Source organism: Dryobates pubescens, chromosome 27 (assembly GCF_014839835.1).
Source record: "Dryobates pubescens isolate bDryPub1 chromosome 27, bDryPub1.pri, whole genome shotgun sequence".
Taxonomy (NCBI): Eukaryota; Metazoa; Chordata; class Aves; order Piciformes; family Picidae; genus Dryobates; species Dryobates pubescens.
The window spans coordinates 15,218,868-15,234,709 of NC_071638.1; the positions used below are offsets into that span (position 1 = coordinate 15,218,868).

Here is a 15,842-nt window from a genome sequence, read left to right on the forward strand (position 1 = left end):
TGCAGAATACTGAAATAGTGGGCGTGCCTGAAATGCTATGGTTCCTGCAGACTTTGATGCCATCTGCAGGTCTGAGTCTGATGCCAAAATGAACCTGGGATTTAAAGGTGTGCATGTAAGAACTTGGTTATTTCCTCATTTGCTATGAACAACTGGTTTTGTTTGAAATTTTTAATTCTCATGCTAATGTCAGTAGCTTAATTCACTCGCCTGTGAAATAAGAGGAATTTGAAACTTATTAGAATAGAATTAACCAGGTTGGAAGAGACCTTTGAGATCATTGTGTCCAACCTATCATCCAACACCACCCAATCAACTAAACCATGGCACCAAGCATCCTGTCAAGCCTCGCCCTGAACACCCCCAGTGACGGCGACCCCACCACCTCCTCAGGCAGCCCATTCCAGTGGGCAATCACTCTCTCTGTGTAAAACTTCCTCCTAACCTCCAGCCTAAACCTCCCCTGACGCAGCCTGAGACTGTGTCCTCTTGTTCTGGTACTGGTTGCCTGGGAGAAGAGTCCAACCTCTGCCTCACTACAACCCCCCTTCAGGTAGTTGTAGAGAGCAATAAGGTCACCCCTCAGTCTCCTCCTCTCCAGACTAAGCAACCCCAGCTCCCTCAATCTCTCCTCATAGGGCTTGTGCTCCAAGCCCCTCACCAACCTTGTTGCCCTTTTCTGGACATGCTCCAGCAAGTCAACCTCCTTCCTAAACTGAGGGGCCCAGAACTGGACACAGGACTCAAGGTGCGGCCTAACCAGTGCAGTGTACAGGGGCAGAATGACCTCCCTGCTCCTGCTGGCCACACTGTTCCTGATGCAGGCCAGGATGCCATTGGCCCTCCTGGCTGCCTGGGCTCATGTTCAGCCTACCATCAACCAGCACCCCCAGGTCCTTCTCCACCTGGCTGCTCTCCAGCCACTCTGACCCCAGCTTGTAGCTCTGCATGGGGTTGCTGTGGCCAATGTGCAGAACCTGGCACTTGGATGTGTTCAATCTCATGCCCTTGGACTCTGCCCATCTGCCCAGCCTGTCCAGGTCCCTCTGCAGAGCCTCTCTACCCTCCAGCAGATCAACTCCTGCCCCCAGCTTGGTGTCATCTGCAAATTTACTGATGATGGACTCGATGCCCTCATCCAGATCATCAATAAAGATGTTAAAGAGCATGGGGCCCAGCACTGATCCCTGGGGCACACCACTGGTGCCAGGCCGCCAGCTGGATGTGGCACCATTCACCACCACTCTCTGGGCTCGGCCCTCCAGCCAGTTCCTAACCCAATGCAGTGTGCTCCTGTCCAAGCCAGGGGCTGACAGCTTGGCCAGGAGTTTGCTGTGGGGGACGGTGTCAAAGGCCTTGCTGAGGTCCAGGTAGACTACATCCACAGCCTGCCCCACATCCACCAGGCAGTCACCTGCTCATAGAAGGAGATCAGGTTGGTCAGGCAGGACCTGCCCTTCCTAAATCCTTGCTGGCTGGGCCTGATCCCTTGGCCATCCTTTAAGTGCTGTGTGGCTGCACTCAAGATGACCTGTTCCATAATCTTGCCTGGCACTGAGGTCAGGCTGACAGGTCTATAATTCCCTGGCTCATCCAACCGGCCCTTCTTGTGGATGGGCACCACGTTGGCCAGCTTCCAGTCATCTGGGATCTCTCCAGTGAGCCAGGTCTGCTGAAAAATGATGGAGAGAGGCTTGGCCAGCACATCTGCCAGCTCTCTCAGCACCCTAGGATGGATCCCATCTGGTCCCATGGACTTGTGGGGATCCAAGTGGCTAAGCAGATCACCAACTACCCCATTCTGGAACACAGGAAGACTATGCTGCTCCCTAACTCCTTCTGCCAGCTCTGCAGGCCAGCTGTCTGGAAGACATTCTGTCCTGCTAGAAAAAATTGAGGCAAAGAAGTTGTTAAGTAACTCTGCCTTCTCCTCATCCTTTGTTACAACATTCCCCTCCGTGTCCACCAAGGTGTGGAGGTTGTCCCTACCCTTCCTCTTGCTATTAATGTATTTATAGAAGGACTTTTTGTTGTCCTTCACAGCAGAGGCCAGTCTAAGCTCTAAATGTGCTTTTGCCTCCCTAATTTTCTTCCTACAAGACCTAGCAACATTATTTCAATCTGCCATGTGCAGAAGTAAATCACAGGATTACAGTTTGTGCTGGGCTTTGGTGTATGAGGGGCATCCCCTAGTTTTGCATCTCTTCAGTGGAAAGATCAAGAGAAACAGACTGATGGAGTTGCAAGTGATTAAAAGGGAAGTGTTGCTGAAGTATTGCTTTTACATAGGAAACTATATTTTGGAGTATTTAAATGCAGTTTAAACACAATACATACTCAAGACTCTTTGTGGTGGGCTACACCCATCCTGGAAAAAAAAACAACAAGGGGGAAGGCCTTGAGAGATTTTTGCCCTTCCTGGAGGGTGTTTTCTCCCCTGGGGAACTGACTTGGTCTGTTCCACTTCCCCCCCTGCCTTGACCAGCAGGGGTATAAGAGGGAGGACATTGCAGCCATTGCTCTATGTATGTAACATATACATATGTTAAAATATATACACATATATATATTTATGTAACAATGACAGGCAGGGTTCACACGGGTAAGGAACAAGCTTGGATGGGAGAAGGAAAAGAAAAAAAATACGAGATACAGAACCAGTCCTTTGCAAAGTGTGGAAGCAGCAGGAAGAGAGAGAGAGCAATGGCTGCAATGTCTTCCCTTTTATACTTCTTATACCTCTTATACCTCTTTTCTTTTCCCAGGATGGACGTAGCCAGCCACACTCTTAAAGTCCCCTAACACTTAACAAAGGTAGTAGTCTAACAACAAAGCTGAAGTATGTAATCTCTTAGTGTTTCAGGAGAGGCTGAAAATAAAGCAGAAAAAATACCTCCTCTATTCATTGGTTTGCTTCTTGTGGTGTTTTCATCAAAGCATGATGATGCCATAAGCAAGTGGAATAAAAAGGAGTGAGCTGCCTTGTTTCTCTTTTAAGATGCGATGTTTTACTTCGAATCATAGAATTGTTTTAGTTGGAAGAGACCTTTAAAGTCCTCAAATCCAGGCATTAACCCAGCACTGTCAGGTCACCACTAAACCATGTCCCTCTGCACTTACACATCTTTTAAATACCTCCACCACTTCCCTGGGTTCCTGTTCCAATATCTGACAACTATTTGCATGAAGAAATGTTTCATAGTATCCAATCTAAATCCCCTTTGGTGCAACTTGATGCTATTTCCTGTTGTCCTATTGCTGGTTACCTTGGAGAACAGACCAACCTCTGCCTTGCTACACCTTCCTTTCTGGTAGTTGTAGAAAATGAGAAGGTCTTCCAGGCCTCCCTTTTTCCAAAGTAAACAACCCTTGTTCCCTCAGCTGGTCTTCCTAAGATCTGTTCTTCAGACCATTCACCAGCTTCATTGTCCTTCTCTGGACCTGCTCCAGCACCTCACCAGGTAGTCCTTCTCTGCTGGGCAGCTTTCCGGCCACTCTACCCCAAGCCTGTAGCTCTGCATGGGGTTGTTGTGACTCAGGTGCAGGACCTGGCCCTTGGCCTGGTTCAAGTCATACTACTGGCCTCAGTCCATTGATCTAGCTTGTCCAAATCCCCTTGTAGAGCCTCCCTACTTTCAAAAATACTGACATACCCACCTATCTTGGTGTCATCTGCAAACGTAGTGAGGGTGCCCTTGGTCCCCTCATCCAGAACACTGGTAGAGATCATAAAGGAAACAGGCTCCAGTACTGAGCAGTGAGGAGCACCACTTGTGACCAGCCACAAATTGAATTCAACTCTATTTACCACAATTCTTTGGGCCAGGCCATCCAGGCTATTTTTTTTTAATGCAGTGAAATGTACACCCATCCAAGCTGTAAGCAGCTTGTTGTTCCAGGAGGATGCTGTGGGGAAACAATACCAAAAGCTTTATAATGCGAGAGTAGACAACTTCCACAGCCTTTCTGTGATACATTAAGTGGGTCACCTTGTCGTAGAAGAAGATCAGGTTAGACAAGCTGGACCTGCCTTTCAGAAACCTATGCCTGGTTCCCTGTTTCTCCTATTTGTGCTGTGATGATGCCCATCCACAAGAAGGGCCGGAAGGATGAGCCAGGGAATTCCAGGCCTGTCAGCCTGACCTCAGTGCCAGGCAAGATCATGGAACAGGTCATCTTGAGTGCAATCACACAGCACTTAGAGGATGGCCAAGGGATCAGGCCCAGCCAGCATGGATTTAGGAAGGGCAGGTTCTGCATGACCAATCTGATCTCCCTCTATGCCCAGGTGACTGCCTGGTGGATGTGGGGCAGGCTGTGGATGTGGTCTGCTTGGACTTCAGCAAGATCTTTGATATCTTCCCCCACAGGAAACTCCTGGCCAAGCTGTCAGCCCATGGCTTGGACAGCAGCACTCTGCACTGGGTTAGCAACTGGCTGGAGGGCTGAGCCCAGAGGTTGGTGGTGAATGGTGCCACATTTATCTGGCAGCCAGGCACTAGTCCCCCAGGGATCAGTGCTGGGCCCCATGCTCTTTAACATCTTTATTGATGATCTGGATGAGGGCATTGAGTCCATCCTCAGTAAATTTGCTGACGACACCAAGCTGGGGACAGGAGTTGATCTGCTGGAGGGTAGAGAGGCTCTGCAGAGGGACCTGGACAGGCTGGACAGATGGGCAGAGTCCAAGGGCAGGAGATTGAACACACCTAAGTGCTGGGTTCTACACACTGGCCACAACAACCCCATGCAGAGCTACAGGCTGGGGTCAGTGGCTGGAGAGTGGCCAGGTAGAAGGGGGCCTGGGTGTACTGGTTGACAGTAGGCTGAACATGAGCCAGCAGTGTGCCCAGGCAGCCAAGAAGGCCAATGGCATCCTGGCCTGCATCAGGAACAGTGTGGCCAGCAGGAGCAGGGAGGTCATTCTGCCCCTGTACACTGCACTGGTTAGGCTGCACCTCGAGTCCTGTGTCCAGTTCTGGGCCCCTCAGTTTAGGAAGGAGGTTGACTTGCTGGAACGAGTCCAGAGAAGGGCAACAAAACTGGTGAGAGGTTTGAGCACAAGCCCTACGAGGAGAGACTGAGGGAGCTGGGGTTGCTTAGCCTGGAGAAGAGGAGGCTCAGAGGAGACCTTCTTGCTCTCTACAACTACCTGAAGGGAGGTTGTAGCCAGGTGGGGGTTGGTCTCTTCTCCCAGGCAACCAGCACCAGAACAAGAGGACACAGTCTCAAGCTGTGCCAGGGGAGGTTTAGGCTGGATGTTAGGAAGAAATTCTTCACAGAAAGAGATTGGCCATTGGAATGTGCTGCCCAGGGAGGTGGTGGAGTCACTATCACTGGAGGTGTTTAAGAAGAGACTGGATGAGGCACTTGGTGCCATGGCTTAGTTGATTAGATGGTGTTGGGTAATAGGTTAGACTTGATGATCCCAAAGGTCTTTTCCAACCTGGTCTGGTCTAGTCTAGTCAATTCTACCTCATGGACCTGTGTCTTTCTAAGTGATGTAGTAGGTGTGACAGTTTTAGGCTGTGCCTTGAAGGAAAGGACAGCTACTGAATACTCTAGCTGAACGTTTTGGTGTAAAAAGGAAAACAAAGATAATTCTAAGCAAATTTCATTGATAGATTAGTAGGAATGTAACTTTAAGGTTTTTAGTCTCAGTTCAGTCTTTTCAGCTGTGTCTGTCTGTGAAGCTGCTTGCTTTCTTCTGTTCTTGGCAGTGCTGACCTTGGAGTAACAAGATAAGAAACCAATTTTTTTTTCCCCCCTTAACAACTGCTTTGAGCTAACAAAATTTCCCTTAATATCCATTTTCTCTCTTTAATCCTTTCTGGGAAAAGGGGAGGAGGGGGGAAAAGGGGTCTTGGGGAGAACCCAGAGAGGGAATTCTCCTCCAGAGGGAGTTTCTGTGTTATGTTCTTTCTTGAATATTTATGTAAATACTGTATATTTTGTATATATTCATTGCATTTCATTCTGCTTGTAAAATACAGCCTTTTCCATTTGCTTCTCCAACTGAGTTAGCCATGGTTGTGTGTGTCGGGGATTGAACTTTTCTCACTACCACAAGTAGGTCACCAGGATGAAGATGTTGATGAATCATTCTATAGGCAGCTAAGGCTGTCTCAAGATCTCCTGACTTTGTTCTCATAGGTGACTTCAACCTGCCTGATATCTGCTGGGAACTCAACACAGCAGAGAGGAGGCAGTCTAGGAGGTTCTTAGAGTGCATGGAGGACAGCTTCTTATCCCAGGTGCTGCGTAAGCCTACCAGGGGTAAGGCTCTGCTTGACCTCCTCTTCACCAACAGGGAAGGGCTGGTGGGGATGTGGTGGTCGGAGGCTGTTTAGGGGCCAGCGACCACGAGATAATTGAATTTTCAGTATTTGGTCAAGTTAAGAGGGGCAGCAAGAAGACCTCCACTCTGGACTGCCGGAGGGCGGACTTCAGGTTGCTCAAGGAACTAACTCAGAAGGTTCCTTGGGAGACAGCCCTTAGAAACAAAGGGGCTCAGGAGAGCTGGGACTACTTCAAGGAAGAATTGTTGAAGACGCAGGAACAGGCTGTGCCAATGTGCTGGAAGATGAGCCCCGGGGCAGATGGCCAGCCTGGATGGGTGATGAGCTTCTAAAAGAACTAAGGGAAAAAAAGAGGGTGTATCATCTTTGGAAGAAAGGTGAGGCAACCCATGGAATGTTTAAGGATGTTGCTAGGTCTTGTAGGAAGAAAATTAGGGAGGCAAAAGCACATTTGGAGCTTAGACTGGCCTCTGCTGTGAAGGACAACAAAAAGTCCTTCTATAAATACATTAATAGCAAGAGGAAGGGTAGGGACAACCTCCACTCCATGGTGGACACGGAGGGGAATGTTGTAACAAAGGATGAGGAGAAGGCAGAGTTACTTAACAACTTCTTTGCCTCAATTTTTACTAGCAGGACAGAATGTCTTCCAGACAGCTGCCCTGCAGAGCTGGCAGAAGGAGTTAGGGAACAGCATAGTCTTCCTGTGTTCCAGAATGGGGTAGTTGGTGATCTGCTTAGCCACTTGGATCCCCACAAGTCTATGGGACCAGATGGGATCCATCCCAGGGTGCTGAGAGAGCTGGCCAGGAGGGCCAGTGGCATCCTGGCCTGCATCAGGAACAGTGTGGCCAGCAGGAGCAGGGAGGTCATTCTGCCCCTGTACACAGCACTGGTTAGGCAACACCTTGAGTCCTGTGTCCAGTTCTGGGCCCCTCAGTTTAGGAAGGAGGTTGACTTGCTGGAAGGTGTCCAGAGAAGGGCAGTGAAGTCGGTGAGGGGTTTGGAACACAGCCCTGTGAGGAGAGGCTGAGGGAGCTGGGGTTGCTTAGCCTGGAGAAGAGGAGGCTCGGGGTGACCTTCTTGCTCTCTACAACTACCTGAAGGGAGGTTGTAGACAGGCAGAGGTTGGTCTCTTCTCCCAGGCAACCAGCACCAGAACAAGAGGACACAGTCTCAGGCTGTGCTGGGGGGGGTTTAGGCTGGATGTCGGGAGGAAATTCTTCACAGAGAGAGTGATTGCCCATTGGAATGGGCTGCCTGGGGAGGTGGTGGAGTCACCATCACTGGAGGTGTTCAGGAGGAGTCTTGATGGGGTGCTTGGTGCCATGGGTTAGTTGATATAGGTGGGTTGGATGATAGGTTGGACACGATGATCTTGAAGGTCTCTTCCAACGTGGTCTGGTCTATTCTGTTCTGTTCTCTGACCAGACTGTACCACAGGTACACAGAATTAAAAGTTAATCAGGAATGAAAAGCATCTTTATCCTATTTCCCAGAACAGAATTTAATTTCTGCTTGAATCAGCAGGAACAGAAAGCATCAAAGTCCAAAGTTGCTGTCAATAAATGTACCTATATCAGAACAAAAAGTGAGTTTATAATGATATTTCTTTGACTTGTTTAGGAGACTGGTGGATTTCATTCCCTGTCCTGAAGGGCAAGTGAGTTCATGAAGCCTTGACATTTCTCAAGAGGGAAATCTTCAAGGCACAGGAACAAGCTGTTCCTGTCCATTGGAAAACAAGCCGGCAGGGCAGAAGCCTGGCCTGGCTAGGTAGAGAGCTTTGGGTAGAACTCTGGAAGAAAAGGAAAGTCTGATGGCTATGGAAGGAGGGGCAGGCACCTCAGGTAGAGTACAAGGCTCTTGCAAGGACTTGTAGGGAGAAAATTAGGAAGGCCAAAATTCAACCAGAACTCAATGTAGCCAGTGTCATTAAAGAGAATAAAAAGAGCTTCTGTAAGTATGTTAACAGTAGAAGAAGAGCTAGGGAGAACCTCCACCCACTACTGGATGTAGGAGGAAACCTGGTGACAAGGACAAGGAAAAGGCTGAGCTGATGAAGGGCTACTTTGTGTAAGTCAATGACACCTTGACAGTTCAGCCCCTGGAAGACAGAGATGGGGAGCAGAAAGGAGCCCACACAATCCAGGAGCCACTTAGATGTGCACAAGTCTATGAGACCAGATGTGATCCACCCACAGGTAGTTAAGGAGCTGGCAGATGTGCTCACCAGGCTGCTTGCCATTATCTGTCACCAGCCTTGGTTAGCTAGGAGGTCCCAGTTGGCTGGAGGCCATCTACAAGAAGGGCTGGAAGGATGATCCAGGGAGCTACAGGCCTGTCAGTCTGACCTGGGTGCTTGGGAAGGTTATGTAGCAGGTCATCCTGAGTGCCACCACGACACTCACAAGGCAACCAGGCGATCTGGCCCAGTCAGCAGGAGTTTATTAAAGACAGGTCCTGTCCTGACTGATCTGATCATCTACAATAAGGTGACCTGCCTAGTGCATGAGGGAAGGCCCATGGACATTGTGTACCTGGACTTTAGTAAAATCTTTGACACTGTCTCCCACAGCATTCTCCTTCAGGAACTCCTGGCACAAGGCTTGGATCCATGCCCTGTGCATTGGATAAAAAAATGGCTGATGGCCAGGCCCATCACTGGTGGTGAATGGAGTTAAATCTGGCTGGTGAGCAGTCAACTAGTGGTGTCCCCTAGTGGTTCAGTACTGGTGTATATCTTCTTTAATGTCTTTATCAATGACCTGGATGAAGGGATCGGATGCACCCTCAATAGTTTTGCAGATGAAACCCAGATGGGTGATTGTGTCGATCTGCTAGAGGGAAGGGAAACTACAACGGGATCTGGACAGGTTAGACCAATGGGCCAAGGTTAATTGTATGAAGTTCAACAAGGCCTAGTGTCAGGTTCTGCACCTGGGTGACAACAATCCCCTGGTAAGCTACAGACTTGGGGATGTGTTTTTTTGAAAGCTGCACTGGGGAGGATATGGCCAGCAGTGACTATCAGCCTCCTGAGCCCCAACTAGGAGGTCTGTGAGGTTGCTGTGGTAGCTTCATCCTCATTCTGAAATCCACTTGGGTATTTTTTTTTTGTTTCAGCAAGTTGTTCCTACTGTGCTGCCTTGTAAATTTATGCTCAAACCCATGCAGATCCATGCAGATGTATTTTACATACATTTGATGCTTGCCCTTTTACTTTGCCCAGCTCTCAGGTTGCAGCTCTGTGGCCAGCAACTGACCATTGGTGAGGCATTTGTAGCTCTAAGCCTTCATGTTATCCTATGACTTTCTAGTCCTCTGCAGCTGTTCCACATCTTTACCACTTTATACAGCTTTCTCTTCCGGCATATTAAATAATTTGCTTTACAGGGAATAACTGTTATTGCTGTGTTAGTTCCAGATATACTTGTAAGTGCTATGCCACACTGCACAAAGCTAAGCAATATCTAAAACAGTAGCTCATTTGATCAATGACTGTTGCTGTTCAGTGCTAAAACAAATCTCAAGGCAGGCCAAGACATATTCAGATAGATCCCAAGGCTTGTATAATGCCCATTACAGACAGTGGCAACACCCTTGTTTATGGACTACACAGTCTTGCTTTCTGTGATCTGTGGTGAGGAGCAATCACTGCTCTTCATTCACATATGCTAGATGCAGATGCCAGGAAGTGACAAGGCATAAATTTACTGCTGACATGGTGATGCCTAGGTGAAGTGGCATTCTGAATATTTTTCCATGAAAAACGTATGACCTTGGAATTCAAAAGATGTTGCTATAGATCAGCATGTCTGAAGGAATATTTATAAGTAGCTCTTCTTCTCTAAGCAGAGATTTTATCAGAGAAAAAGGGGCCCTTTCTGTACTTCTGAAAAAATGTTAAGGGGATTAGCTTTGAGTTCAAATTCAAATGCAGTCTGCTTTGTACAGAAAGTCTGTATGGTCTGTAAGTATTTTATTAACATTTAAAATTGTTTTCCTTGTTGAGAATTGCAGTGTAATGGTGCTCTTTTTCCTGAAATTATGTGCTCAGAGAATTATTCAATATTGGGTTATTCCATGGCAAAGTTATTTGGTGATACTGTTATTCTGCTTATAGACTTAATTTTATTTTTAAAGAGAATGTATTCCTTTAGGCTTAATTCTGTAAATGGGCCTTGGCCATTGTTTTGGGTTGAGAGTAGTATCAGATTTCTATATATTGTTGAGAAAATATCTGATGGGTTTTTTTCAGGCTTAATGTAGATGTGTGTGGAGAATAAATCCAATGCAGAGTGGCTGAAGGGGCTTTGGACTGTAGTTTCGAGAAGAGGAGGTTGAGGGGAAAGCTCAATGCTCTCTACAAGCATCTGAAAGGACATTATGGAGAGGTTGGCGCTGGTCTCTTCTCATGGGTAATTAGCAATAGAATGAGAGGGTACAGCCTCAAGCTGCAATATAGCAGGTTTAGATTGGACATTAGGAAATTTTTTTTCAGAGAAAGAGTGGTCAGGCATTGGAATGTGCTGCCCAGGGAGGTGGTTGAGTCACCAACTCTGGATGTGTTTAAAGGTCATTTGGATGTGGTGCTTGGGGATATGGTTTAGAGGTGAACTTTGCAGAGCAGGGTTAATGGTTGGACTTGGTGATCCTGAGCATCTGTTGCTGTGTTCTCATGCTGGCTTCTGTGGTTGTTTAGTATGGATGAAACAAACCACTAGGTGGCAATAATAATTAAAAAAATGCCAAGAAATGCAATTGAAGTTGTCATCTAAAATGTGACACTAAACAGTAAGTTTGATTAAAGCAAAACGGTATCTTGTATATATAATTGGCCCAATTTAGAGAGGAGGTATTGTGCCAAAGTACTTGGTATGGGTGGCTGGGGACTGAGGGCAGTTAGGTGTCTTTCTTTGGACACAGAGGAAATGTTTTCACTTTTGTATATTTACAATATATATTACATAATGTGTACATATTATACATATCTCTCTATATATCATAGAATCAATAAGGTTGGAAGAGACCTTAAAGATCATGGTATCGGTCAGGGTTGGAAGGGACCACAAGGATCATCTAGTTCCAACCTCCCTGCCATGGGCAGGGACACCCCACACTAGATCAGGCTGGCCAGAGCCTCATCCAGCCTGGCCTTAAACACCTCCAGGGATGGTGCCCCAACCACCTCCCTGGACAACCCATCCCAGGCCTTCACCACTCTCATGGGGAAGAACTTCTTCCTCAAATCCAGCCTGAATTTCCCCACCTCCAGCTTCATTCCATTCCCCCTAGTCCTATCACTACCTGAGATCTTGAGCAGTCCCTCCCCAGCCTTCTTGTAGGCCCCCTTCAGATACTGGAAGCCACAATTAGGTCACCTGGGAGCCTTCTCTTCTCCAGACTGAACAGCCCCAAGTCCTTCAGTCTGTCCTCACAGGAGAGGTGCTCCAGCCCTCTGCTCATCCTTGTGGCCCTTCTCTGGACACCCTCCAGCACCTCCATATCCCTCTTGTAATAGGGGCTCCAGAACTGGAGGCAGTACTCCAGGTGGGGTCTCAGCAGAGCTGAGGAGAGGGGGTGAATCCCCTCCCTTGCCCTGCTGGCCACACTTCTCTTGCTGCAGCCCAGGATCTGATTGGCTTTCCGGGCTGCAGGTGCACACTGAGAGCTCCTGGTGAGCTTCTCCTCCACCAGCACCCCCAAGTCTCTCTCCTCAGGGCTGCTTTCCAGCCAGTCCCTGCCCAGCCTGGATTTGTGCCTGGGATTGCCTCGACCCAGCTGCAGGACCCTGCCCTTGGTCTTGTTGAACATCATGAGGTTGGCTTGTGCCCACCTCTCCAGCCTGTCCAGGTCCCTCTGGATGGCATCCCTTCCCTCCAGCTGTCTGCTGCACCACACAGCTTGGTGTCATCAGCAAACTTGCTGAGGGTGCACTCAGTGCCACTGTCCATGGCACCCACAGAGATGTTGAACAAGCCTGGTCCCAGGACTGATCCCTGAGGGACTCTGCTTGTCCCTGGCCTCCACTGGGACATGGACCCATGGACAGCCACTCTTTGGGTGCGGCCATCAAGCCAGTTCTGTATCCATCTAGTGGTCACCCATCAAACCGATGTGTCACCAGCCTGGAGACCAGGCTGTGGTGTGGGACGTTGTCAAAGGCTTTGCTCAGGTCCAGGGAAATGACATCAGTTGCTGCCCCTCAGCTATTAATATTGTCACCTGTTCAGAGAAGGCCACCAGGTTGGTCAGGCAGGATTTGCCCTTGGTGCAGCCATGCTGACTGTTCCCAATCACCTCTTCACTATTCTTCTGAGTCAGTAGTGCCTCCAGGAGGATCTGCTCCATGATCTTTCCGGGCACAGAGGGGAGACTGACTGGCCTGCAGTTCCCTGGTTCTTCCTTCTTACCCTTTTTGCAAATGGGAGTAATGTTTCCCCTTTTCCGGTCTGTGGGGACTGCCCCAGACTGCCAGGATTCTTGGAATGTAATAGGGAGGGCTTTAGCAACCTCCTCTGCCAGTTCTCTCGGTACCCGTGGGTGTATCCTGTCGGGTCCCATGGACTTGAACACTTTCAAGTTCTTCAGGTGATCACGATCCTGATCTTCACTTACCATGGGCAGTTCTTCCTCCCTGTCCCTGGCATTGTCTTCCATAACATCAGGAGTGTGGCTAGAGGCCCTTGCAGTGAAGACTGAGGTAAAGAAGTCATTGAGTACCTCAGCCTTTTCCCCATCACTTGTGGCCATGTCACCAGTTTCCTTTCTGAGGGGGCCCACACCTTCCCTAGGCTTCTTCTTCCCATTCATATACCTGTAGAAGTTCTTGGTGTTCCCTTTAACCTCCCTGGCTAGATTCAATTCAAACTCTGCTTTGGCTTTCCTAACCAGGTCTCTTGCTGCTCAGGCAGCTTCCTTATATCCCCCCTGTTCCAGCTGTCCTTCCCTCCACTGCCTGTAGAGTTTTTTAAGTGACAGTGTGTCCAGCAGCTCCTTGCTCATCCAGGCAGGCCTCCTAGCATTCTTTCCTGCTTTTCTCTTTGTTGGTATACATAGCTCCTGGACACAGAGGAGGTGGTCCTTGAATCCTGACCAGCTGTCCTGGGTCCCTCTTCCCTCCAGGGCTTTGTCCCACGACTCTTTGGCTATCAGATCCCTGCAGCGATCAGAGTCTGCAAGCCTAAAGTCTAGGGTCGTAAGCTTAGAATACTTCCTCCTGATTGCCCTGAGGAGATTAAATGCAACTGCTTCATGGTCACTGCAGCCAAGGCTCTCTCTGAGCCTCGCACTGGTTACCAGCCCTTCCCTGTTGGTGAGAACAAGGTCCAGCATAAGTCCAACCTGTCACCCAAGACCTCATGACTACTAAACCATGGCACCAATGTGTGTATACAGTATCAAATATATATTTTATAATTGGAGAAGGTGAATTGTAATACTATTTCATTATGAAACATGCTTTAGCCTGCTTGTCAGATAGTATTAATTGGGGTTTTATCAATGCTACCTGAGAAACAAATCCTCACTGATGCAATTGTAGAGCATTTTAAAAATAAGGTAAAATCAGTAACTTTATTCATGCTGTGGATGAACTTGGGAACATTTTTGTTTGTTTTGGGTGTTTTGTGTTTGTTTTTTAATGATTTTTTTTCCCCATCAGTTTGATTTAGCTTCATCTCCATGTTTAATAAGTACATCGTACGTGGTGGTGTTGTCACTGTAACTTAATTCTGTGCATGTACTACTTCTGTAAGGGTAGGCAGTTTAATCTTGCTATAATGCAAGTGTAGATAGTTTAATCTTGCTATATGACAGCAGATATTTAAACACCACTGGAAAAGAAAGGATTTCAGAAACTTTATTCCAAAGCAAACTGTGTCTGTAGAGTCTGTTGCTATTAAGATTTTAAGTTTAATAATGTATCATTTATGAACTGTAGACTCAGGGGATAGACAGTGCTTCATAGAATCCTAGAATGGCTCAGGTTGGAAGGGACCTCAGAGATCATATACTCCAACCTCCCCACCAGGGGCAAGGACAACTCTCAACTAGACTCAGCTGCTCAAGGCCTCATCCAGCCTGGCCCTGAACACCTCTAAGGAGGAAGCAGCCCTCTGCCTCCTTGGTCAGCCTGTTCCAGTCTCACCACTCTCGTACTGAAGAACTTCTTCCTCAGATCCAGTCTAACCCTGCTCTCCTGCAGCTTCAATCCATCCCTCCCTTGTCCTGTCTCTAGACACCCTCATGAAAAGTCCCTCTGCAGCCTTCCTGTAGGATCCCTTCAGGTATTGGAAGGCAGCTCCAAGGCCCCCCAGAGCCTTCTCTTCTCCAGGCTGAACAACCCCATCTCCTTCAGCCTGTCCTCATAGCAGAGGTGTTCCAGCCCTTGGATCATTTTTTGTGTTCCTTCTTTGGACTCAGTCCAACATCTGGAAGAATCTCCTGTGCATATACACACAGTATCCTCAGGTACAGCTATGTGGTGCCAAAGAGCAGGACAAGGATCACACCATTTAGGTATGGGCAGTCTCAGGCATAGGAAGCAACAGAGCTGCATCATTTATGTATCTGGGATAACTAAGCAGGGAATGTAAACACTTTCATTTAGGAGTGGGTATTTGTTGAAAGGATATAATATTTCCTTTATTTATACATTATATGGCAATATAATAAACTTTTATTAATATGGACAAAAGGTTTGATGTGTGGTTAGAATATATTTACAATGGGAGTGTACAGTGCTTGGGCAACTATAACAATTTGACTATTTTATGCAAACTGGGAGGAACATAACAGAAAGAGAATACCCTGGGAGCGAAATGGTGCTCGACCTCAGTGAGAGGGATGGAGACTCAACAGGAACCATTATGCCAAAAAGGCAATGAATTAACTAAACACAACTGATTGCACCCAGCTAGGGTGTGCTGCCACTGTGTATTAGAGGCTTTGGGGTGCTCATACAGCAGGTTGCAGGCAGGAATACCACACATTCGTCGATGGCTGGTCTGACTTCAGTGGGCTGTTAACAACAAATCCTGGTCACTGGGGGAAGCAGACTTGGCTCCGACTCCTAAGCTCATGGCTTCTTTCGTGGCTTGTGGTGGAGGCTCATGGCTTTATCCCAGGCTCTGGCCTGGGCAACTCGAGGCTATGCAACTTGAGGCAATTTCAAGCCAGACAAGGGCCAAGCAGGTTCAATCATGCAAGGCTTGAGCAGGGGTTGAGGAAAGCTTGAGCAGGGGTTGAGGAAAGCTTGAGCAAGGGTTGAGTGAGGTACAGGCAACTAGAAATCAGCCTGTATATAAATCTTGTGTGAGATCGATTGGTCCAATAGGGCACTTAAACCATCACACAGCTACCCAATAAGAAGGGGTTTTGCCAGGCTGTGGCCAGCACCCATACCCTTACTATAGGTACAGGGTTGTTTATCAGACACGCATGGTCCTGTCCTGCATTACCCTGGCTCTCTGCAGGAAGGAGGGGAGAGAGGGGGACTATGCCTAGACACCTTAGTGTCTGTCTGGGTTTCTGCTGAGG

General features: G+C 48.0%; 1 protein-coding gene across 3 annotated transcripts in view; it reads left to right on the forward strand.

Moving 5' to 3' along the window:
* Window positions 1–15,842, forward strand: part of SRPK2 (SRSF protein kinase 2) — a 145,440-nt gene that overhangs the window by 6,481 nt on the left and 123,117 nt on the right. The gene's annotated exons all lie outside the window — the stretch shown is intronic.